This window comes from Bombina bombina, chromosome 6 (assembly GCF_027579735.1).
Source record: "Bombina bombina isolate aBomBom1 chromosome 6, aBomBom1.pri, whole genome shotgun sequence".
NCBI lineage: Eukaryota > Metazoa > Chordata > Amphibia > Anura > Bombinatoridae > Bombina > Bombina bombina.
The window spans coordinates 961,444,429-961,471,760 of record NC_069504.1 but is presented as its reverse complement, the minus strand read 5'-3'; the positions used below and the strand labels follow the sequence as shown (position 1 = coordinate 961,471,760).

Sequence of the window (27,332 nt, the reverse complement as noted above, 5' to 3'; positions counted from 1 at the left end):
ATATATAGATATATATATATATATATATATATATATATATATATATATATATATATATATATATATATATATATATATATACAGTAGTAACAATTGTTTTAAGTTGCTCTAAAGAATAATGTTAATAACAAGCTAAAAACATTAAAAAAATGTTAATAACAAGCTAAAAAGTCTGAATGCATACAATGATGCCTCAAAAGCACTGTGCAGTTGTGTATGTGTTTATATTTGTGTATATGTGTGTGTATGTGTATATATATATATATATATATATATATATATATATATGTATGTATGTGTATATATATATATATATATATATATATATATATATATATATATACGCACGCACACAAGAGGTCAGAGGCTGGTGAGGCACTTGCTACGACTAGCACATATATGAACTCAATAGATGTAACTTAAATATACAATTAATTTAGCAGGTTGCACAAGGGCAATTAGCATTATTTACAAGGTAGGAAACTAATTTAATTCTGATTATATAGGCAAACAGTATATGTCCCCATCCCCCCTGCAATAAAGGATGCCCCCAGTCCCACTGCAATAAAATTATGCCTCCAGTCCCCCTGCAATAAATTATGCCCCCCTGCAATAAAATGATTCCCACAGCATTAAATGATTCCCCAGCCCCCTGAAAAAAAAGATGCCCCCCTGCACTAAATGATGCCCCCAGCAATAAAATTATGCCCCCACTAGACCCTCTGATAGGCAACATTTTAGGATTTTAAAAAGTACCTACTATAATGCATGTATATAGAGGTATAACACTGTGAGTGAAGAACATATAAAAGGAGCCTCACAAGGTCGATGGGGATGGAGACGACCGGAATGCCAATATGTAATTGATTTGAAAATACTGACTCGGCGGTCACCAACAACAACAAACAGTATTGACTCGGCGGTTACAACTCGGGCTTCACCCGTACTTACGCAAAGTTTTCTTCGCCTTTCGCCTGGTGCTTCTGTCAATGTAGACTGCTTCCTCCCAGGTAGGCACAACCTCAGTGTAGATAGAGGGACGGCCACGCTATTAGGCGCGACCGTCAAACTCACGTCTCCTTTGGTTCAGTTGCTTTGCGAGTGCGGGACTTACACCGGACGTGACGTCGGCTTCTCCGATCTTCCTCTCCCCTTAGTGAGTATCCACTTATGGCTCCAAGGCTGTAAATAGGCTCAACCGTAAGTCTCTAGGACAGGTAGCAACAGGCTCCTCACAGCCCTTAGTGATAAATGTAGAAAAAATAAGAGCGGTAGTCCCAGGAGATAGAATAAAAAATATCAAGCTTTATTCGAACATATTTAAGAACAGCAAAAAAGAGGATAAAAAAAGACTAAAACATGAATGGAATGATCATTCTTATGCGTTTCGGCTAGCTGTTGCCGTAATCATAGACTATACCAGGTGCTCATTCATAAGTCTTTATATACGTCATTAATCACTTATTCAAATTTTGTACAGCTGTTCACATTTACTGACATGCATAGAGCTACCCTGCTAGGGACCTTGTGAGGCTCCTTTTATATGTTCTTCACTCATAGTGTGATACCTCTATATACATTTATTTAATTTTTCCTCACGCACACTGTTTGTGAATTGAACGTATAATAGGCTTTTTGGAGCAATATTATTCCTCCATTAATTGCTCTACTCTATATAAGCATTCTCACTGATGGTTTATGCTTTCTATATAATTTATAATATCAATATCTGGCACTTTGAACTATTCTGCAATGGAGTTAACCACTGACAAGCAGTACTATTCACTATGCACTGATGATGATTGGGACTTGGATGGCTGTGAACTGGAAGATTTATCTAAAGTCTGTATTAAAAATGCCAAACTTGGTGATTTGTTTGCAATGCTGGAGGACTATAAATTAAAAGAACTTAGACTTTGCATGGCTAACTGGACATTCACTAGATATATTAACAAAGGCATGATACCACGAGGACTAAGATTACAGAAATTTCCTACCTTTGACACTGATGACAAAGACTTTATTTCTGAATGGAATGACATCCTGACTGAGTGTTCTATCAGACTTATGGGATTATTGATTAAGCATAAGACTCAGTTGATACAGAAATATAAAGATGATATCTGTGCATTACAAATAGAAATGAGTAAATATAAAGAAGATGACAGATATGAAGACTATTGAAGCTACTAAGCAAAACATTATGAATACTAAATATTCGAAATACCAAAGAGATAGTAAGGACTATGCTAACAAAACAGTATATGTTTGGCGTAGGAAGTTTAGAAAAGTAATACAGTTCAATCAAAAAAGTATCAATCAGGTACAGGAAAACAGTACTAACCAAGCAAAAAATGACACCCATTTTTTTAATAGATCTTCACATAAGAAAAATAGACGTAACAGAAAGAAAGTAAGCTTTGCTACAGAAAGACAGGAGTTTACAGATGAGGAAAGTTCCGCATCAGGAACAGACTTCTCTGCCTCAGAAGGAAGCTCAGCCTCTGATTGGGAAACCAGATCTATTGAACCAACAGTTAGTACAAGTCTAGCTACTAGAATAGCCACACATGAAGATATAAACACACAGATAAAAAATACACAGTCTAATAACTCAGAATTAGGAGCTAAACAAAAGAAAGAGATCATATGGAGGTTTTTCAGGAGGCTTCAGATGCCTCAAAAGGAGGGGGACAGCAGACAATTTTGAAAGAACAGAAAAGAAACAAGTAAGGTATCCACTAAGAGAAAACAAAAGCAATCGGAAATATGTGTAAACACAGTGATTAACTTATCCTCTTATAGTTTGAGTGAGACTGAATATAAAGTTCTAAGCTATGGACTTAATTTTTGTCCTTCTAAAGGCTTTGTTCTCTTTCAAACTATTTTGGATATTAACAAATTTGTTAGGTCCCTCACCTTGAAGAAACACTTCTATAAACATCAGACTGACACACAAATAGAATTGAGACAGACTACAGAAAGCTGGAAAATTAATGATCTTGGTTTTCAGGATCTTTGCACTCGTCGGGACTTAGAACAGCTTCTAAATGAAGATCCTAATTCCCTTGAACAGGAACACCCTAAAGATTAACACTCAGGATTTAAATGCAAGTCCAACTTCTATCCATTACAATCCAGGGGTAAACAACTTGAACTTTTTAAAAAAAAGAGTAGTAGAAGATCTAACTCAGTTAAATACAAAAAAGACAGGAGAAAGAAAACAGAATAATTTAACGAAAAAAGAGAGAGATGCACTTATATCACTTGAGAAAAATGAGAACATTATTATCAAACGAGCCGATAAGGGCAGTAGTATAGTTGTCTGTGATAAATCTTGGTATGTAGCGGAAGCTTTAGACAGCTAGAAGACCCCAATGTACAGGGAGTGCAGAATTATTAGGCAAGTTGTATTTTTGAGGATTAATTTTATTATTGAACAACAACCATGTTCTCAATGAACCCAAAAAACTCATTAATATCAAAGCTGAATATTTTTGGAAGTAGTTTTTAGTTTGTTTTTAGTTTTAGCTATTTTAGGGGGATATCTGTGTGTGCAGGTGACTATTACTGTGCATAATTATTAGGCAACTTAACAAAAAACAAATATATACCCATTTCAATTATTTATTTTTACCAGTGAAACCAATATAACATCTCAACATTCACAAATATACATTTCTGACATTCAAAAACAAAACAAAAACAAATCAGTGACCAATATAGCCACCTTTCTTGCAAGGACACTCAAAAGCCTGCCATCCATGGATTCTGTCAGTGTTTTGATCTGTTCACCATCAACATTGCGTGCAGCAGCAACCACAGCCTCCCAGACACTGTTCAGAGAGGTGTACTGTTTTCCCTCCTTGTAAATCTCACATTTGATGATGGACCACAGGTTCTCAATGGGGTTCAGATCAGGTGAACAAGGAGGCCATGTCATTAGATTTTCTTCTTTTATACCCTTTCTTGCCAGCCACGCTGTGGAGTACTTGGACGCGTGTGATGGAGCATTGTCCTGCATGAAAATCATGTTTTTCTTGAAGGACGCAGACTTCTTCCTGTACCACTGCTTGAAGAAGGTGTCTTCCAGAAACTGGCAGTAGGACTGGGAGTTGAGCTTGACTCCATCCTCAACCCGAAAAGGCCCCACAAGCTCATCTTTGATGATACCAGCCCAAACCAGTACTCCACCTCCACCTTGCTGGCGTCTGAGTCGGACTGGAGCTCTCTGCCCTTTACCAATCCAGCCACGGGGCCCATCCATCTGGCCCATCAAGACTCACTCTCATTTCATCAGTCCATAAAACCTTAGAAAAATCAGTCTTGAGATATTTCTTGGCCCAGTCTTGACGTTTCAGCTTGTGTGTCTTGTTCAGTGGTGGTCGTCTTTCAGCCTTTCTTACCTGGCCATGTCTCTGAGTATTGCACACCTTGTGCTTTTGGGCACTCCAGTGATGTTGCAGCTCTGAAATATGGCCAAACTGGTGGCAAGTGGCATCTTGGCAGCTGCACGCTTGACTTTTCTCAGTTCATGGGCAGTTATTTTGCGCCTTGGTTTTTCCACACGCTTCTTGCGACCCTGTTGACTATTTTGAATGAAACGCTTGATTGTTCTATAATCACGCTTCAGAAGCTTTGCAATTTTAAGAGTGCTGCATCCCTCTGCAAGATATCTCACTATTTTTGACTTTTCTGAGCCTGTCAAGTCCTTCTTTTGACCCATTTTGCCAAAGGAAAGGAAGTTGCCTAATAATTATGCACACCTGATATAAGGTGTTGATGTCATTAGACCACACCCCTTCTCATTACAGAGATGCACATCACCTAATATGCTTAATTGGTAGTAGGCTTTCGAGCCTATACAGCTTGGAGTAAGACAACATGCATAAAGAGGATGATGTGGTCAAAATACTAATTTGCCTAATAATTCTGCACTCCCTGTATATAAAAAGGTTAGCCATAACCCACGTATTGATTTTCAAAAATAATTGTTTAAAATTCTTAATGAAGGTAAAAGAAATGGATTTATTGATACATCTAACTTTGACTATTTATATGTCGAATTCCCAAGAACGGCTGTGTTTTATCATCTACCCAAGACACACAAAGGCCTGGATAACATCAAAGGAAGACCTATTGTGTCGGGTAACGGTTCCTTGTTGGAACATGTGTCAGAATGGGTGGATGACATTCTACAGCCATATGTCCTCTCTCTAACTAGTTATGTTAGAGATACTATGCACATAATTAATATCTTCAATGACTGTGAGTGGAAAGAAAGTTACAGCTGGCTCACAGTAGATGCTGTTTCGCTCTACTTCTCGATCCCCAATTCTATTGGCTTGCAAGCGATTGAATATTATCTAGATAAAGATAACAAACTAGATAATGCCTTTAAGAAATATGTATTGAAGATTATAGAATTCTTACTTGAACATAATAGCTTTACATTCGAAAATGATAATTACATCCAAAAACAAGGAACCGCGATGGGGGCGAAGTTTGCGCCCTCATACGCGAATCTAGTCATGGGTTGGCTAGAAGAAACATTCATATACAGTGATACTAATCCCTTTCGTGGACATGTGATTTACTATAAGAGATTTATAGATGACCTTGTTCTAATTTGGGAAGCAGATGAGGACTAAAGCAAATTAATTTTTTAAACTATCTTAATACCAATCAGATGGGTTTGAATTTCACAAAAGAGTGGAACAAAACAAAAATAAATTTTCTAGACATCACACTATTAGGTGAAGTTAAACATAATTGTGTGAACACTACTCTATATCGTAAACCTATTGCTGGAAATGCATTACTTTATGCCACCAGTAGTCATCCCAAACATGCCTTTAAGGGCATCATAAAGGGACAAATGATGAGAGTTAAATGCAATTGTTCCAAAAATACTGATTATATGAAGGAAAGTACTGAATTAGTTCATCGTGTAATTGACAGAGGCTATAACAAAAAGGAGGTTCTAAAAATTAAGAAAGAAGTAGATGGGTATAAGAGAGAAGATCTATTACAAAGTAAAAAAGATAAAAAAATTGATGATAGACCTACATTCATCACAAAGTATTCTAACCAATATAATGATATCTGTGGTATTGTGAACAAATATCTACCTATTCTCTATGGAGATGAGACTTTAAAAGATATCATTGGTGATGGATGTAGATTTGTCTACACTAAAAATAACACTCTAGCCAACACTCTTTCTCCCAGCATGTTATGAAATCCGCAAACAAACACAAATTCTAGTTCATGGCTGCAACATAATGGGAGCTTTAAATGTGGCAGTAGCCGCTGTAAAGCATGTGAACATCATAATGTGACAGATACATTCACTTCATATGTGACAGGAGAATCCTTCAAGATACAGGGTTGTCTAAACTGTAGTTCCACCTACGTTATATATTTGGCAGAATGTAAACTGTGTAAACGTCAGTATATAGGGCTCACCACTCGCGACGTGAGAACACGTATAAGAGAACATTTAGGGGACATCAGAAATAAAGTCCCTTGCTCAGAACTAAGTAGACACTTTATAGAGACACATGACCAATCAGTTAGATCTTTCAGTTGGAACATAATTGAAGCCATAAAAACTCCCAAAAGAGGAGGTAACAGATCCCAAATTCTAGGAAGACAAGAAGTCTATTGGATTTTCAAACTCAAGACCCAGATCCCAGAAGGATTTAATTCAGAGTTTGACCTTATAAACTTTTGGGAATAAATATCCGTATCTTAATCATCTTTTATACCATCAGTTTTTTACATCACACATAAATGCATAGGATTTTATATGTTTAAATTTTCCATTTATCATAGTAATATGTCCTTTCTGATTAATATTTAGATGTCAATTTATTACATATTTTGCCCCCCCCGCCTTTTTTCATTTTTTACTCTAAATTAAATTAATTTCTATCCATATATAATTGATATCTCCATAAGTGAATACTATACAGGTACAACTTTTACTAAGTATTTTGAATTAATAAGTAACACTAGGGTTGTTTACATAAATTCTCTCCAGTTATACTTAGTTTTATTTTTTAATATGTTCTATACAGTGGGGTTGTAATAGCCCAGTGGGTATATCAGTGGCCTCCGAATCCAAAGGTTGTGAGTTCAAATCTGGACACAGACGCCTAATGTTATTGGGTGACCCTTAATTAATTTACTTTATCCACTATTGTTTTAAGGCTTGCTTTCATATTAACATATATAAATGTAGGTATCTGTATAATGTTTGAATTAGATATCTTGTGAAATATACTTTTATAAGATCGCTGTTAACAATTTTTCTCAATGCTTGATAAAGCCTTTGCATGATATATGTATTTTTTTCTGTTTGACTTGAATAATCAGGTATAATCTGTAAGGTAAATGCACCTCAAAATTGCTTTATTAATATACTATATCTATATATAGATAAAATGGTGCACATTTTTGATATAATGGGTATTTTTATTACTATGCTTTCATTTGTACTCCCTAGCAGGGTAGCTCTATGCATGTCAGTAAATGTGAACAGCTGTACAAAATTTGAATATGTGATTAATGACGTATATAAAGACTTATGAACGAGCACCTGGTATAGTCTATGATTACGGCAACAGCTAGCCGAAACGCGTAAGACTGATCATTCCATTCATGTTTTAGTCTTTTTTTTTTTTTATCCTCTTTTTTTTTGCTGTTCTTAAATATGTTCGAATAAAGCTTGATATTTTTTATTCTATCTCCTGGGACTACCGCTCTTATTTTTTCTACTATAATGTATCCAGCTAGGGATCTCATTATGCAAGAAAAATTGTTTTTTAATTCTAAGTTTGATAAGAGTTGGAATCAACAGCAATTTCTCCTTTAATAATCATATAATTAGTGATGTTGCGAACAGTTCTGCCGCGAATAGTTCGCAGCTGACGGCGAACATATGTGATGTTCGATGCGCCCCCTATTCATCATCATTGAGTAAACTTTGACCCTGTAGCTCACAGTCACAAGACACATTCCAGCCAATCAGCAGCAGACACTCCCTCCCAGACCCTCCCACCTCCTGGACAGCATCCATTTTAGATTCATTCAGAGCCTGCATTCTTAGTGAGAGGCAGTGGCGTCACTAGGGGGGTGCGGGGGGGGTGCGGGCCGCACCTGGGTGACGCCCTCCAGGGGGTCTTATGGCCAATCAGAGGTGATTGGCCATAAGAAGCGGTAGGCACGCGGCCCGGGGCTGTGCACTGACAGACTTTGAACAGAGTCAGAGAGCAGAATTTTCATAGTTTGCACCTAAAACTTTTCTTTAGTGATTTATTTTAGAGTGCTCTGTTTATCTTTCATTTGATGCTCTGCTGAGCCAGGGAGCAGCTCTAGGCATGAGCTTTATAATTAATGCAGTGCAGTTTACATATTTTGTATGTGTGTGACTGAGTTTTTGTGTGTGTGTGTGTGTGTGTGTGTGTGTGTCTGACTATGTTTTTAAGTGTGTCTGAGTGTTTGAATGTGTGTGCCTGTGTTTTTGTGTGTGTCTGCTTTCTGGGGGGGGGGTGACACCATAACTTACCACACCGGGTGACACGAACCCTAGTGATGCCACTGGTGAGAGGAGGGACAGTGTAGCTGCTGCTGATTAATAGGGAAATCGATAGCTAGGCTAGTGTATTCAGTGTCCACTACAGTCCTGAAGGACTCATCTGATCTCTGCTGTAAGGACAACACTCCAAAAAGCCCTTTTTAGGGCTAGAACATCAGTCTGCTTTTTTTTCCCTGTGTAATCTAATTGCAGCCTGCCTGCCAGCTCAGGCTCACAGCGTATACTGTGCCCACTTGCCCAGTGCCACCACTCATATCTGGTGTAACAGTAGTGTACATTTTAAAAAAAAACAACCTTTTTTTAATTTGAAATAATAGCAGTCATTTTCTTTCACATGTGTGCATTTGAGGTCCTGCCAGGGCACAGTGTGACACCAGTGCAAGTCATATCTGCTAAAACAGTAGTGTACATTTAAAAAAAAAAAAACACCTTTTTTTAATTTTAAATAATAGCAGTCAGTTTCCTTCACACGTGTGCGTTCCAGGTCCTGCCAGGGCACAGTGTCACAACAGTGCAAGTCATATCTGCTAAAACAGTAGTGTACAAACATTTAAAAAAAAAAAACCTTTTTTATTGTGAAATAATAGCAGTCAGTTTCCCTCACATGTGTGCGCTCCAGGTCCTGCAAGGGCTCAGTGTCACACCAGTGCAAGTCATATCTACTAAAACAGTAGTGTACATACATTTAAAAAAAAATAAATCTTTTTTTATTGTGAAATAATAGCAGTCAGTTTCCCTCACATGTGTGCGCTCCAGGTCCTGCCAGGACACAGTGTCACACCAGTGCAAGTCATATCTACTAAAACAGTAGTGTACATACATTTAAAAAAAAGACCTTTTTTTATTGTGAAATATCCAAAACAACACTTAACCCTAAAACACACCATGGTGTGTTTTAGGGTTAAGTGTTGTTTTGGATAGTTGTAAGCAGTCCAGATTGGCTCAACTGATTGCCCAATAGGAGGAATGTTAGCCCTAGAAAAAGGGCGCTTGTTTTTTAACTTTTATCAGCTAAGACTACGGCTTCACAGCCGAAACGCGTCAGCTGTTCTGTGACATTCCAGGTCTTGAGCACTGTATGGCAGCAGTTTTGCAATGATCTTATTAATTTGCAAGAGAACTAGATGGCAGCCCTATTTCCTATCATTTAGTGCTTAAGATGCCTACCTAGGAATCCCTTCAACAGAAAATACCATAGTAACAAAACAAATTTGATGATAGAATAAATTGGATTTTTTTTTTTAAAAAAAAAATATGTTTTTGGGTTTCATATCTCTTTAAGCAAAACAAAACTGCAATATTATATATTCAATACTTATTTGGCTTATCTGCTGCTTAAATACATATGTGTGTCTAGTCCACTTTTTCCAGAGGGGCTAGAGTACCTCTATCAAAAGAAACCTGAAACCCAAAATGTTTCTTTAATGTCTCAGAACATACATCTTTCCAATTTACTTCATTCTTTTGGTATCCTTTTTTTTCAGCAGGTTTGCACTTCTAATAATGGCTGAACATATTGGACGAGTCAGTACCAAGTGGCATATGTGCAACTACCAATCACCAGCAAACTCCCTGTATTGCATTGCTGCTCCTGAGCCTACTTGAGTATTTTCTTTAACAAATGATACTAAGCAAATATATAGATGTAAATGGGAAATTTGCTTAAAACTGAATTCTCTATCTGAATAATGAAAGATTAATTTTCACTATACTGTCCCTTTTAAGTTTATTGAAATTTTACTTGAGATTGCAACATTCTAAACAATGTCTTTTTAGTTTAAGAGTTCAAACATCTGTCCCTTACTGCTGTCAGCAAAACTATTATGAACATAAGATTCCACTATTTCCTGAGAGAGTGCTTTTCTTTCTGCATGTATTTGTAATATGTTCCTGGGGAAGTCTCCCTAAGGGTGACGGGGGAAACTAGACATTCACTCCTTTTACCAATGTTCTTAGAGGAATATGGCTGCACCTTACGAGGCTCAGTGAAGGCTGAAACAATTGTCTGAGGTTGCCATGCTCATTGTTCAGAGAGGGATTGCCTGGTATTTTGGGGCTAGACTGACATTGTTAGGTGACATCAGACTGATATACTTCAGGAAAGTTCTTCACTGTGAAAAGCATTATTCGGCAAAAAACGACTGCACCCAGATGGTAAATCGCCATAGAACAAACTTATAGAGCTGTTCGTTCCTGAGAGAGTGCTTCTCTTTCTGTATGTATAGATTGCACCAGGCTTTTCAAGAGGAATATACCTAAACTGCTTTTAATTATCTTGAACCCAATCATAGGGTATAGCAAACCTTTATATGCCTCTCTAGAAAGAGCATGGATGTTGGATGTTGATTCAACATAGTAGTAAAGTGCAAGACCAGACTCGGGCAAGGACAGAACCAATATGCAGGGAATTGCAAAACCTTTTGTGTGCCTCTTTCATGGGAAGCCTGAAGTTGCTCAGGAGATATTAAAGAATGATGGATGTTGACTCCGCATAGTGATAAGGTCAAGCCGGAGGGATAAATTCAAAGCCAATAAGGGTAATTCAAGAAGGAGAACCACAAAACAGACTAGAAATCAAGGAACCAGTGGAGATGAAAAGCAGTAGAGCAGGCATGGAACAAAGGAGGGGAACCATCAATAGAAGCAATCTCCTCTGACATAGGAGCACCAGAATTTCATAGCACTGGCGGCACTGCACTGTGAGCATTTATAGGTTTACTAAGTAACCTTCTCAAACACCAATTTCATCTTGCCATTATTGGGGTTTAAAGGTTTAATTTATTTGTTGTTTGTGTGTAGTTTGACATAACCTTTACAGGGCAAATGAAACAAATCCTGATAAAGCAACTAAAACCCCATGCTGGGAACAGTAAGGTCTCCAAATAACGTCTATAAATAAGCACCACTAGAGGGCACAAAACACATCAGATTTTGTGCCTCTATTTTTTTTTTAAATGTTTTGTATTTCTTTGTTAGTGTGACCACTTTTTTGTTTTTGTATTATATGCATTAATATTTGTCACTAATTGCACACAGCATGGCTATTTAAGGAGTATGTATTTAGACTGCAAAACTATGCAAGTTTGCCAAAATGCATTGCATTTTTTTTGTTAATTTCTTATATATAAGTATATTAAAATAAAATAAATGCACCGACTTATGAATATTGTCACAAACAACGATTATTATTAATTTTTTTTTAAAAATACACCATTTTTCTAAAACACCGTTCACAATTTAGGCTATGCTACTCACCTATTCCCCCTCACTTACATATCCAGAATGAAGATACTTTGCCAATTGTTTTCAAGGTTTACCTAAAAAGTATGATTCCTTTATTTCATTCTCCAACACTTATAACAACAAGTTTATTATTGATTGTATGTCACAATTATTTTTGTATGTGTATATCACTTACACGTTGTTTTTGTTATCACTCACATTTTTTCTTAAGCATTTAAGTGATCATCACCGCCCACCCTTTTCTAACTATTGGCTATTGTTCTCCATTCAACCTCACCACAGGTAACACTAATTGATCTCTGATGAAGTGCATGTGAGCATGCGTGAAACGCGTCAGATCTAGCAACCCTTGCACACCTGTGTTAGTGCTACCCACCCTATGTTTGAATAAACCACTTGGCATTTGAAGTTCCTGGTTCCTCGCTTTTTTTCTTCAAGTAATATATATATATATATATATATATATATATATATATATATATATATATATATATATATATATATATATATTAAATGTCCCTATTAACTCTTTCAAACTTTAGCTGATCTAATTCATCCTTCAAAGTCCTTTTTATATTCTACAGATGATCTCTGCACTAGATGTATTAACCATTAACAATGTTTGAACATATAGATCTAGATTCTAGCACCCTTGCAATGTTGAGCAATGCTGAGAGATTAACCTGTGTGATCTATCATAACATGAAATAACTAAATTAAAAAATATAATTCATAAAGTCATTTTTCCACAAAATGACAGTAATATAAAGTAACTGAGCCAATGGAAAATATAATAATTGCATAATAGGCCAAGGAATGTTTTTGTAGACTTTGATACTTTGTCATATTTTATTATACATATTACACTGAACATATAGCATTTTTTTTTCATTGTATGATGTCTTTTAAATGCAATCTGCTTCTATTATAAAAATCAAGTGCTCTCTGTATGAGTCCCATTTTCTCTGGTCTTTCAGGGGCTGCCTAGACGTGAAAGTGTTAATGGAACAGGCAATCTAAGAAATTGCTTCTGTTGCTATATAAAGATGCAGTGTATGATTCCTCTTGGCTGTGACAAATGATGTTAGATGTTACCAGTGCTTTGAAAGGACTTGTTTCAGGTTCTAATCAATTATGAATGAAAGATAATGAGATGACAAGATCTGGTTCCCTCTGTGATGAAACCACAAATAGGTTTATTTCCCTCAAAACAGAAACTTATATGGCAATAAACTGATAATCCATTGCAAAAGCTGCATTACTGTAAATACTTTTATGCTTCCAATGACCATAATAAACAGGGTATGTATATTAGGAAAAAGTTGAAGCACTTGAAAGCGATGCAGCGTAGCTGTAAAAAGCTGACTAGGAAATATCACCTGAACATCTCTATGTAAAAAAGGAAGTTATTTTACATTAAAATGATTCACACCGTAAAGACTTTATGCAGCCCATCAGGATTCTAGTCCCAGGACTTGAAAGGGAGTGTACATCTGGCATGTGCATGCATGCAGTCATGTTATTATATTCAATTCAAGGAAGTTTACTATGAAATCTGACTATTTCAGTAAAATCTCATGAAAGCAAAGCATAACCTTGCACTGCAGATGCTTATTGGCTATTGTATTTTTTTTTATTTTTTTTTTGGGGGGGGGGGTTAACTTGCAACTGAAGTATAAATGTTCACAGAGAACTTATTCTGCTGAGCTGAAGAAATTGTGAGGTACAATATATTCCATTTTACATAGAGATACTCAGGTGATATTTTCATGTCATCTGTTTTTACAGTTATATGCTAAATCACTTGAAAGTGATTTAGCATATAAGAATTTGTCGCACAATAGGATGGTCTGCGATCTTTGCACTATATGTCATTATTGTGTTTGAGGTGTGACTTAGTGTGTGTTACATTCTTCACGGTGATAGACAGTGATGGACTGTGCAATGGTGTCAGACTAATGTTGTGTGGTTGGTCAGTTTTGACACACATTCAGTAACGGAGTGATCCTATTGGTGGGGCGGTAACGTCTTCAACCCACCTGATACTGTTTGATGGATTCTTTTTGACACATTCAGTAGAGATTTGAATAATGTTGTTTATGCATCATTACACTATGGGGCTTGATAATTTATTGCCCGGTGGGTCCTCTAGGTTATTTGTCCTAGTGAACATGATGTGATTCTCTAATGGGCTGGTGTGTTGTGGCTAGCTAATTCAGGTTGCCTGTTATAACCAGGATCTATGTGACTTTGTGGTGGTTGTGAATGTGTGATGACATCTCACACCATTGATCCGTCTGGTAGCACCCACGGTGTTTAGCTATTGTATCGGATGAGCGATGATCTGACAGTCCCGTCCAGATGGGCTTGTTTGTTGTTACTGATGGCTACTGGTTGAGTAATGTATGAGGCGATTTGTAGCATATGTCCGCTATTCCTACGATGAAGCTCAACAGTGGGTGTGTTTATTCCTTCTGTTCTCCGCCCTCCGCTTGTCATTAACCTCCGTGATTGGTGTTGCGTATATGAGGGGCTGGTTTTAGCTATCCAATATGTGCACAGCGTGTATACTCTGTGTTGTGGTTTTATATACTAGCCAATATCTGTCTTTTTTTATCTTGTTAGTTCCTGAGCTCATGCTTTGCATCCCTTACTACTGGTCTTAGTTTAACACTATACACATACAGTTCATATTTTTCCAATGCATACATTTGATTAATTTACTTTTATAGTATTTATTCAAACAAAAAAGTAGCTGAGATTACAATCTATGTAAGATTATTACTTTGAAGCCTTGTCTAAAAATGTTTATGGGCTACCACAAATAGTTGCGTATAGATAATAATTTATTGGAAAAAAAAGAAACATCCTTTAGAGCAGGATGAAACCAAAAGAAATCCCCCTGAGCACAAAATATAAAAACAATGAATAATAATAAACAATTATTAAAATGTAACCTTTATTTTTCCAAATAAAATTACAGCAAAAAATAGAACCAATACACTGTGTGCTGCCCGACAAAACAAAAACACTACAATACTGGTACTGGTTGAAAGGCTTGTTTTTCTAAAGTGAATAATCAAAGTGTATAAATGCTAAATATGAGTCTGATAGGCAATATTGTCTAGATTGCAACCTTTTAAATTTGTATACGTATACTGTGTAGTATGTACTACCACACTGAGCAACTTGGTGATAAGCAAAGTCAACGTGTCCCTATGAGGTAAGTTTGGAATAAGAGGGTGTAAATGTAACTGACTGGGTATTTCTACTGCTCCAAGATGTGCACTAATTCTTAGGTGCAGTGATATCTCTGTAAACAAAAACTGAATAGAATGTATCTATTTAGTAAATGGCACATTAGTATATTATATATTGTAAATAATCATAAGCATTATCTGTTGCCCTGGCTAAATGCCAGTAATCTGACATAAACTATGTGTTTATTGGATTGACTGGTATCACAATGTTATAATCAGTAACTGAAAAGAGTTTATCTGTTTCAATAGGTAGCACATTTGCATACCGCATTTTTTTAAGTAATAGAAAATGTAAACTACTGCCTCAACTGAAAGCCAGTAATCTGACACAGACTAAGTGCATTATTGAATTAGTGACTAAATAAAGTTGGTCTGTTAAAGGGCCAGTAAACACACCAAATAATGTTATATAACATTAGCCTAGTGCCAGTTTTCTAAATGAAAGTTTTTCGGAAATATTTATATAGGAAAACTAATTTTACAGACCACCACTCCTTGCTCTGCCACCGCTCCTTGCGGTCTGTAAAATTTAGTTTTCCTAGATAAATATTTCTAAAAAATTTTAATTTAGAAAACTGGCACTAGGCTAATGTTATATAATTCTGCACTTTGTGCAGAATTATATAACATTATTTGGTGGGTTTACTGGTCCTTTAAATAGGTAGCACATTTGCACACCGCTGATTTAAATTTAGTTGTAAGCATTATCTATTGCCCTGATCGGATGCCAGTAATCTGACATAAAGCATATGTGCTTATTAAATTAGCTGTTGTCAGTGTATTGATTTAAGTAAAAGGAATTAATCTATTGATTCGGTAGCACAATTTGCATACCAAGAGCTCAGACTAAGAATATCAAGAACCCCTCTGAGGAAGCGACAGTGAAACACGACCGCGTTAGGGGGACATCTGTCTTTTTTTTTTTTTATTTGCTCTGTACTGGTTAAAAACTGATATGATAGTCTAATTCTAACTTAAAGTCCCATTAAATGTTCATTGGCACTTTGCTAGAGTGGTGGTAAACGCTTACTATTTTTAGTCTGAGCTCTTGGTATGCAAATTGTGCTACCAAATCAATAGATTAATTTTGGGGGAAATTACAGTACATCGTATATATGTTTGATGCAGTGACTTGATTAAGCACATGCACACTGAGGGGATTTATGATTTTACATCCACTTGGGTAATGTCCATTTTATCCGGGGAATCCTAAGATTACCCGCTATCTGACTTTACTATAGAAAGATATAGATAGAGATAGATATATATATAGATAAATAGATAAGAAAGAAAGAAGAATGAAAGAACGAACGAACGAGCTTGTTAGCTTGCTCTATGGTGAATTACCACTTTGGTGCAGCTTCTTTTTAGCCCTGTAATGCTTTTTCACAGAGTAGAACTTTTGTGTAGTATATCAGTCTGATCCCGCCTATTAAGGTCTGTCCAGCACCGAAATACCATGCAGTTCCTCTCCGAACAAGGAACACGGCAGCCCCAGACATTTGTATGTCTTATAAGTTTGATGTAACCATCTTGGAGTCTATAAGCCTAAGTATCTGCAATCACTGTAGCATAGAAATCCTAAAATAAATTGTAACTTCTATTTAAATTCACTTGATGTGCTTCCTGAATTATGTATTAATGAGTTTAAACTTTATACTCCTTTTTAGTTTACTCTTGGAAAATGGAATAAAAGGGCTTTTTGGTCACACCATTATAAAGGCTTATTATAATTAGCATAGCTTGCCTCACTTTATGCTGTGTTTTTAGAAACATTTTCTATCACAAAAAAAAAGTGCTGAAATTCAATCTGCTCCCATAGCCGGTCACCCATAGAGATTAAACTGCTGCATTAATGCATGTGAGAAATAATCAAAACAAAGAAAGAACAGGCAAAATAAAGGGCAGGTCTCTAATTACCCAGCATCAGAGCTTGAAACTCATCAAATATTCAAGTGGCTCTGGTGGAAGAGAGCTGACATTCCATTCATTGCACAACCTGTCATTTCCTGCACCAAGGGATACAGAGACAAAGTGGACAGAGACTTTATGAATAATGCACCTGATCTCTGATGATTTGATACTGTGAGTGCGTTTGGGTTACTAGGTGAACATCTCCAGTTACTGCTGAGCAAATAAAAAACACAATAACAACACTTGCTGTGCAGAAGACTCGTTGAGAGCTAACCATAATATTAATCTGACCCACACATGACCCTCTAGGTTATTGGGCTGTTTACTTTATTTATATTTCCAAGGAAGAAGTGTTTTTCCATTTTGCAAACCGTTATGTGTAGCAGATGGATTCTGTTCATAGAAAAGATCTGTAGAAATGTAATATGCATTAGCTTGATTGAAGAAGAGCCAGAAACGGTTTGGTTTCCTTTAGAAATGTTAATATCTGCCATTTAATGAATATGCATTATAGTAATTGTAACATAATTCGATTCAGTAATTCTCAATGCACAAATATATAACGGTCCTCCGTTATATATTTGTGTGGTTGCCTCTTCTAACAATGTAGGGGGTGACCAAATCCATCATCTAAACAAAATGAAGCATATCCTGAACTTTTTAGTAGTGCACTTTCCCATGCTTATAAAGTCGTAACACTAACTTTATAGGGACATAATAGTAATTTTAGACTTTTAAAGGGACACTAAATACATTTCATGCACCTCACCCTTTATTTATGGGTGCTTCCATTATGGAACCTAGGTTACACTGCAGGTATATGAAGGAGGGTTGCTGCACATGTGCAAACAAGTCAGCACTGGAATGTAGTAAAGGATAGATTTCAACATGGCATGACCCATGACTAGCTGAAGGCAATGAATAACTCAATGGAGTGTGTATATAGAGGAGCTGGTCTTGAATCCTTCTGTGTATTGTAGTGTACACTGATGAAAGAAACTTGGCTTGTGATTCGCAGGAGTTAACAACAAAATAATGTGCAGTATACTTACTCTGAAAATTTCAGAGTGCAGCTTCTTCATAAGAATCTATATCATGATTTTCCCATATCGTGCTTTGGTATTCCGAGTAATACGTAATCCGGCTCCTCAAAAGTGGTTGGTAACTTTGAAATACTTCCAAAAAAGGCAGCAGAAAATACTTGTTGTAACAAACAAATATTTATTAAAACATATTTAAAAAAGCTCTTCTTTTGGCTCTAAGCGTTTCAACGACTGAATCGTCTTTTTCAAGAGCAGTAAAAACAATTGGAAATGCTGCCTTGGAGTATTACAGGTGTATTTATACAGGTAATCAATGTTCCTGTTCCAGTGATGAACAGCGGAATAGGACTCACAAATAAAACATTTTATTCTTATCCCCATCCAATTGTGTTTGAGAATAATGCAATTTTTATATGCTTAAGCTATTTCGCTCAAAATCTCAATAATTTACCAGATCGGATCGGTATAAGCAAATTAAAAGTAATTTAACCAATCACAGTGAAGTAATATGGTAGTTCCCTTTCAAGTCCCAATTATGTGCAGTTCCCTTTCAGGTCCGCCAAAGGATGCGTTATCATGTGTTCCAGTAAGACCAATCGGAAGCGAGTGTTGTTCCAGATACTTTATGTGTGAAAATCTGTTTCCAGGTTTGTCCGGACAGTCTGTATCACATGTCCCAAATTGGCCAATCCTTTTGTGAGCGATGTTTTCACCTTAGTCCCATGTTAACCAATACTCTGAATTTTCTCTAAGGGGTATGTAATAGAGAGTGCAGATCACTTTGGGTCATATATTTGACAATATATTTCCGATGCAAAAACAATTACGATAAAAACTCTTCTTAAAGCCATATTATCATATCTATAAAAAATTCACCAACATACGTTTAAAAATTAAATTAATTCCTAAAAATCAACTTAAACTAGTTAATTTTTATTATGATTTTTATTTTTTTGATATAATATCCAATAAGGTTAAAGTTAAAATTGTTTAATTCTTCTTTAGACTGTTATATAGGAGAATTTATATCAGTAGGATTTGATTAAGTCTCGTTCATACAAGTGTAACATGGATTCAAACGTGGATTTAAACATTTTGATGACATTTTATATTCTACATCAAATAAAATTTCTCTCCATGAATATATTTCAATAGTGGTTGAATTCAAAAATATATAAATATACAATAAATAAATCCGGTACAAATAAATAAATTATATAATAAAATAAAAGTATGTAATCTATCTGTATTGTATTAAATGAATGCTGCTACTCTAATATCTTTATTTAAACCGTAGTGTCCATATGTTTTTAATGTGTGTATCCACCATAGTTCTCTTTTATTAAGTTCTTTTTCTATCTCCCCCCCTCTCCAATATAGTGAAACTTTTTCTATGCCAATCCATGATAGATGTTTTTTATCATATAGTGGGCAATTGTTATAGTGCAATGGAACACCATGATCTTCCTTCTCCTTTTCAATTTTGTTAAGATGCTCTAGTATTCGTGTCTTTATGAATCTAGAAGTTTGGCCTAAATACTGGATCTGACAATTACACTGTAGTAAATAAATTGTATTTTTGGTTTTGCAACTGATGAAATCTTTTATTGTGTAGGATTTGCCTGTTACAGTGGAAGTGAACGTCTTGTATGTTTTCTTGGTGTAATTGCACGCTTTGCAATGTCCACATGTGTAAAATCCTGTCAAGTTTGCAATTTGAATAGGTTTTGGAGGCTTCATCCCTTTAATAAGGGAAGGTGCTAGTTTCTGTTTAAAATTGGTTCCCTTTCTAAAAGTTATTATTGGTTTATTGGGAATGATATTGTTTAAATATTCATCATTCTTGAGAACATTCCAATGTTGATTTATAATGTGTTTAATTTGTTTGTGACCACTATTGTAAGTGGTAATAAACCTTGGAAAATTTGGATTGTTTAAGGTTTCCTTTTTTGTATTTGAAATTAAAGAGTCTCGATTCCTATTTCCTACTTCAACCCTGTCTTGTTCTAAGATGTTACTATCATAGCCTTTATGTTCAAACCTTTCTTTGATTATTCTAGATTGAGTGTTAAAATCGTCTATGGTGTCACAGTTTCTTCTTATACGAAGAAATTGCCCTTTGGGGATTGCTTTTAACCAAATAGGATGGTGTTCACTATCTCTCCTGATATAAGTATTCATATGACAACTTTAAAAAAATGTTTTGGTATGTATATTTCCTGCTTCTACAAAAATTGTCAAATCTAAAAAATTGATGGGAGTTTTATTGAATTCTGGTGTTAATATTATACCCATATTGTTGTTGTTTAAATGGGAAACGAAGTTTTTTGATGCCTCCTCATCTTTTTTCCAGATACACAGAACATCATCTATGTACCGCCGCCAGGACACCAGTCCCGCCCCAGCCATGCCACATGACCAAACATAAGTGTGTTCAAAGTGGTCCATGTAAATATTGGCGTAGCTTGGGGCGAACCTGGTGCCCATGGCGGTGCAACATATCTGAAGATACTGTTGGTTATCAAACCAGAAAAAGTTATGCTTCAATATGAATTCTATTGATATAAGAATAAATTCTAATAGTGCAGTGGATAGATTCTCATCTTGTTCAAGTTTCCATTTTATGGCTGCTATGCCTTTTTTATGGTCAATGATGGAATATAAAGATGTTACATCCATTGATAGCCATGAATAGCCCGATTCCCATTTTGTATCTTTGAGTATACTAAGTACCTGTTTAGTATCTTTAAGGTATGATCTTGCTGTTTGTGCATAAGGTTGCAGCAAATGATCTATGAAGGCCGACAGATTGCATGTCAGGGAATCTATCCCACTAATTATGGGCCTCCCAGGGGGTCTAAGTGGATCCTTATGTACTTTAGGGATGAAGTAAAAAATAGGAGTCTTGGACTCTATTTTATTTAAGAATATTCATCTTGAAATAATGTCTCTATCAAGAGCTTGTAACAAAATTTCATTTAGTTCTGAAGTAAATGTTCTTTTTGGGTTATTTTTTAAAATTTGATAAGTCTTTTGTCTGATAAAATTCTATTTGCTTCCTCCATGTAGTAACTACGGTCCATTATCACTATACTTCCCCCCTTATCTGCCTCCTTAATGATGATGTCTTCTCTTTTATTTAGGTTTCTGTATATCTCATCTTCTTGTTTATTCAAATTAAAATACTTTGGTCTTGACTCAATTTTTTCTATGTCCTTTAGAATTAATTTACCAAATACTTCTATATTTGGACCTTTGCAATGACTAGGGTAGAAAGTGGAGGTATTTTTAAAATAAGTTCTTGAATCCCTATTTGGTGGGGGGTTTTCTTGATTTTTACTAAGTGTATCACAATAGATATCAACAAAATAGAGAAGTTTTCCATCAAAGAAATGGTAATCAAGGTACTCACAATGAGTATAGAAGAAGGAATCAGCACAGAGCAGAACACAATCACCATTCTAATCACTCTAATCACTATAAAAACACATATTCACCAAAAGACACAAGCGATAGACGAGACAGTCACCACATCACTGATAATGTAAGACATGAACAAGATTCGAATCACCCTTTTCCACAGAACACACACAAAGAAAGACACAAAGTAGGAACCAACCACACACCGACCAATCAGGGGTGGATCCACCCCAACAGGTATTCTCCACTTCGCCCAGACAGAATAAATCAGAGAAAAAGAGACGGAACACCAGATCCTTTAGAGGAGGAAGAGGTAGAAGAGGCAAAACACAGAAGAAGGAGCCTGAGAGATTAGGTATACATAACATTTCATCACAGATAATAACTGAACAAGAAAAAAATATTCTTTCCAAGGGTTTAAAGTTTATTCCCACTCAAAGTGTCAACACGTTTCAATTATTTATCGATGCACAGAAATTTATTAGGAACCTAACTGTCAAACGATTTTTTGCCAGAAAAGATACACTTAGTAAAAATCAAGAAAACCCCCCACCAAATAGGGATTCAAGAACTTATTTTAAAAATACCTCCACTTTCTACCCTAGTCATTGCAAAGGTCCAAATATAGAAGTATTTGGTAAATTAATTCTAAAGGACATAGAAAAAATTGAGTCAAGACCAAAGTATTTTAATTTGAATAAACAAGAAGATGAGATATACAGAAACCTAAATAAAAGAGAAAACATCCTCATTAAGGAGGCAGATAAGGGGGGAAGTATAGTGATAATGGACCGTAGTTACTACATGGAGGAAGCAAATAGAATTTTATCAGACAAAAGACTTATCAAATTTTAAAAAATAACCCAAAAAGAACATTTACTTCAGAACTAAATGAAATTTTGTTACAAGCTCTTGATAGAGACATTATTTCAAGATGAATATTCTTAAATAAAATAGAGTCCAAGACTCCTATTTTTTACTTCATCCCTAAAGTACATAAGGATCCACTTAGACCCCCTGGGAGGCCCATAATTGGTGGGATAGATTCCCTGACATGCAATCTGTCGGCCTTCATAGATCATTTGCTGCAACCTTATGCACAAACAGCAAGATCATACCTTAAAGATACTAAACAGGTACTTAGTATACTCAAAGATACAAAATGGGAATCGGGCTATTCATGGCTAACAATGGATGTAACATCTTTATATTCCATCATTGACCATAAAAAAGGCATAGCAGCCATAAAATGGAAACTTGAACAAGATGAGAATCTATCCACTGCACTATTAGAATTTATTCTTATATCAATAGAATTCATATTGAAGCATAACTTTTTCTGGTTTGATAACCAACAGTATCTTCAGAAATGTGGCACCGCCATGGGCACCAGGTTCGCCCCAAGCTACGCCAATATTTACATGGACCACTTTGAACACACTTATGTTTGGTCATGTGGCATGGCTGGGGCGGGACTGGTGTCCTGGCGGCGGTACATAGATGATGTTTTGTGTATCTGGAAAAAAGATGAGGAGGCATCAAAAAACTTCGTTTCCCATTTAAACAACAACAATATGGGTATAATATTAACACCAGAATTCAATAAAACTCCAATCAATTTTTTAGATTTGACAATTTTTGTAGAAGCAGGAAATATACATACCAAAACATTTTTCTAAAGTTGTCATATGAATACTTATATCAGGAGAGATAGTGAACACCATCCTATTTGGTTAAAAGCAATCCCCAAAGGGCAATTTCTTCGTATAAGAAGAAACTGTGACACCATAGACGATTTTAACACTCAATCTAGAATAATCAAAGAAAGGTTTGAACATAAAGGCTATGATAGTAACATCTTAGAACAAGACAGGGTTGAAGTAGGAAATAGGAATCGAGACTCTTTAATTTCAAATACAAAAAAGGAAACCTTAAACAATCCAAATTTTCCAAGGTTTATTACCACTTACAATAGTGGTCACAAACAAATTAAACACATTATAAATCAACATTGGAATGTTCTCAAGAATGATGAATATTTAAACAATATCATTCCAAATAAACCAATAATAACTTTTAAAAAGGGAACCAATTTTAAACAGAAACTAGCACCTTCCCTTATTAAAGGGAAGAAGCCTCCAAAACCTATTCAAATTGCAAACTTGACAGGATTTTACACATGTGGACATTGCAAAGCGTGCAATTACACCAAGAAAACATACAAGACGTTCACTTCCACTGTAACAGGCAAATCCTACACAATAAAAGATTTCATCAGTTGCAAAACCAAAAATACAATTTATTTACTACAGTGTAATTGTCAGATCCAGTATTTAGGCCAAACTTCTAGATTCATAAAGACACGAATACTAGAGCATCTTAACAAAATTGAAAAGGAGAAGGAAGATCATGGTGTTCCATTGCACTATAACAATTGCCCACTATATGATAAAAAACATCTATCATGGATTGGCATAGAAAAAGTTTCACTATATTGGAGAGGGGGGGAGATAGAAAAAGAACTTAATAAAAGAGAACTATGGTGGATACACACATTAAAAACATATGGACACTACGGTTTAAATAAAGATATTAGAGTAGCAGCATTCATTTAATACAATACAGATAGATTACATACTTTTATTTTATTTTATTATATAATTTATTTATTTGTACCGGATTTATTTATTGTATATTTATTTATTTTTGAATTCAACCACTATTGAAATATATTCATGGAGAGAAATTTTATTTGATTTAGAATATAAAATGTCATCAAAATGTTTAAATCCACGTTTGAATCCATGTTACACTTGTATGAACGAGACTTAATCAAATCCTACTGATATAAATTCTCCTATATAACAGTCTAAAGAAGAATTAAACAATTTTAACTTTAACCTTATTGGATATTATATAAAAAAAATAAAAATCATAATAAAAATTAACTAGTTTAAGTTGATTTTTAGGAATTAATTTAATTTTTAAACGTATGTTGGTGAATTTTTTATAGATATGATAATATGGCTTTAAGAAGAGTTTTTATCGTAATTGTTTTTGCATCGGAAATATATTGTCAAATATGACCCAAAGTGATCTGCACTCTCTATTACATACCCCTTAGAGAAAATTCAGAGTATCGGTTAACATGGGACTAAGGTGAAAACATCGCTCACAAAAGGATTGGCCAATTTGGGACATGTGATACAGACTGTCCGGACAAACCTGGAAACAGATTTTCACACATAAAGTATCTGGAACAACACTCGCTTCCGATTGGTCTTACTGGAACACATGATAACGCATCCTTTGGCGGACCTGAAAGGGAACTGCACATAATCGGGACTTGAAAGGGAACTACCATATTACTTCACTGTGATTGGTTAAATTACTTTTAATTTGCTTATACCGATCCGATCTGGTAAATTATTGAGATTTTGAGCGAAATAGCTTAAGCATATAAAAATTGCATTATTCTCAAACACAATCGGATGGGGATAAGAATAAAATGTTTTATTTGTGAGTCCTATTCCGCTGTTCATCACCGGAACAGGAACATTGATTACCTGTATAAATACACCTGTAATACTCCAAGGCAGCATTTCCAATTGTTTTTACTGCTCTTGAAAAAGACGATTCAGTCGTTGAAACGCTTAGAGCCAAAAGAAGAGCTTTTTTAAATATGTTTTAATAAATATTTGTTTGTTACAACAAGTATTTTCTGCTGCCTTTTTTGGAAGTATTTCAAAGTTACCAACCACTTTTGAGGAGCCGGATTACGTATTACTCGGAATACCAAAGCACGATATGGGAAAATCATGGTATAGATTTTTATGAAGAAGCTGAACTCTGAAATTTTCGGAGTAAGTATACTGCACGTTATTTTGTTGTTAACTCCTGTGAATCACAAGCCAAGTTTCTTTCATCAGTGTACACTACAATACACAGAAGGATTCAAGACCAGCGCCTCTATATACACACTCCATATTCTACTCACAGTCCTGTTGGGAGAGACTGTTAGAAGGCTGCAGTCACCTAAGAGGGGAGTATTGTGCTCTATTCTAGTCATTCTGTACATTTTGTTGTTAACATCTAACATATCTGTATAGTATTTGAATTTATAATGAATAACTCAATACTATGCTTTTAAAATCTATTTTAGTTTTTTCTTTTAAAGGGACATAAAACGGTGATTCTTTAGTAAAAACAATTATTTAGAAGAATAGTAAACATAAAAAGAAACCATGTTTGTTAAAGAGCTGCAAAGAAGCTACTTATTTTTCTTGGAAAATAAGCCCTTAGAGTTTTTCATTTTCGCTACTGCCCTCAGATGAGCAGCCATCTTTTGAACTTAAGTTGCATTCTGCCTCTTGTGAGCTTGAGCAAAACACTGTTTCTCTTGCATTCAGTAAACACTAAACCAGCTCGAAATACTATAGAACATGTATGATCTCAAGCTAGATACGCCTTCTGAAACCCCAGCCAGTAATGAACACTGCATAAATTTAAGTTAAAAATGGAAATAAAAGGTAAAATTATGAATATTACAAATTGCAGTGATTTCTATAACATATAAGCCCCTCCTTAGTGTTTTATATCCCTTTAAAGGAACAGCCTACTCTGAAATTGTGATTTAAAAAAAATATATATATAAAAAAAAAAAAAAAAAAATCCCTTTTTTACCCATTCCCCAGTTTTGGATAGCCAACACAATTATAATAATATACATTTTATCTCTGTGATTACCTTGTATCTAAGCCTCTGCAGACTTCCCCCTTATTTCAGGTCTGTTTATGACTTGCATTTTAGCCAATCAGTGCGTTATCATTTGTAACTCCACGAGAGTGGACACAGTGATAGCTAATAGTTACACATTAAATAGCTGTAGCTTGTTGTGGAAAGCTTATAAAATGGACTGATCAGATAAAGGCTGCCTGCAGGGGCTGAAAAACAGGCAGAGATTTACAGTTTTACATGTTATGATGTATATTAATATAACAATGTTGGTTATACAAAGCTGGCGAATGGGTAGTAAAGGCATTTATCTTTTTAAACAATAACAATTTTGGAGTAGACTGTCCCTTTAAAGGCACATTATACACTAGATTTTTCTTTGCATAAATGCTTTCTAGATTATCAATTTATATAGCCCTATTTTTTGTAACAATATATAGTTTTGCTAACATTGTGCTGATTTTCAGACTTCTAACCAAGCCCCAAAGTGTTAGATGTATACATGCGTTTACAGACCCTTGCTGGCTCCTGTTTGTTTAGTCGGTCTTTTCATATGCACGGAAGAGAGGGGGGTATCTCTGCACCCAGCTCCTTTCACTGGGTGTTCCAGCTAATCTCATCAACAGTGCTAAACTTTGAGCTTCTAAGTAAACTTTTTAAAGGTTTTATGCTAGATTTGTAGATCAATATTTGTGCATATTTGTCTTTATAGTAGTCTATTTCATGCAAATGAAAATTGATGTATACTGTCCTTTTTAGTAAGCAATGTAGTCAAGAACAGCTGGTTCACTGTATTCCCTAGAAGTTATTACATTTACAACTTTTTAAGTTTGATAATCTAATTTAATTGGGTGTTTTTCTTCTAACATTTTAAAGCACCATGAGGTCTATATCAAACTACAAGATGTGAACTCGCTGATATAATTTTAACACATTTTAGTAAACTATTAAGTGATTGTTTCTTGAAGGGATAGTAAACATCAAAAATGTTATTGTTTAAAAAGATAGATAATGATTTTATTTACCAAAACCCCAGTTTTGCATAACCAATACTGTTATTGAAATATACTTTTTACCTCTGTAATTACCTTGTATCTAAGTTTCTGCTGACTACCC

At 35.3% G+C, this 27,332-nt stretch overlaps 1 protein-coding gene across 1 annotated transcript in view; it reads left to right on the top strand.

The window, feature by feature from the left end:
* The window catches only part of LOC128662394 (START domain-containing protein 10-like), a 114,335-nt gene that overhangs the window by 41,737 nt on the left and 45,266 nt on the right, over positions 1–27,332 (top strand). The window lies entirely within an intron of this gene.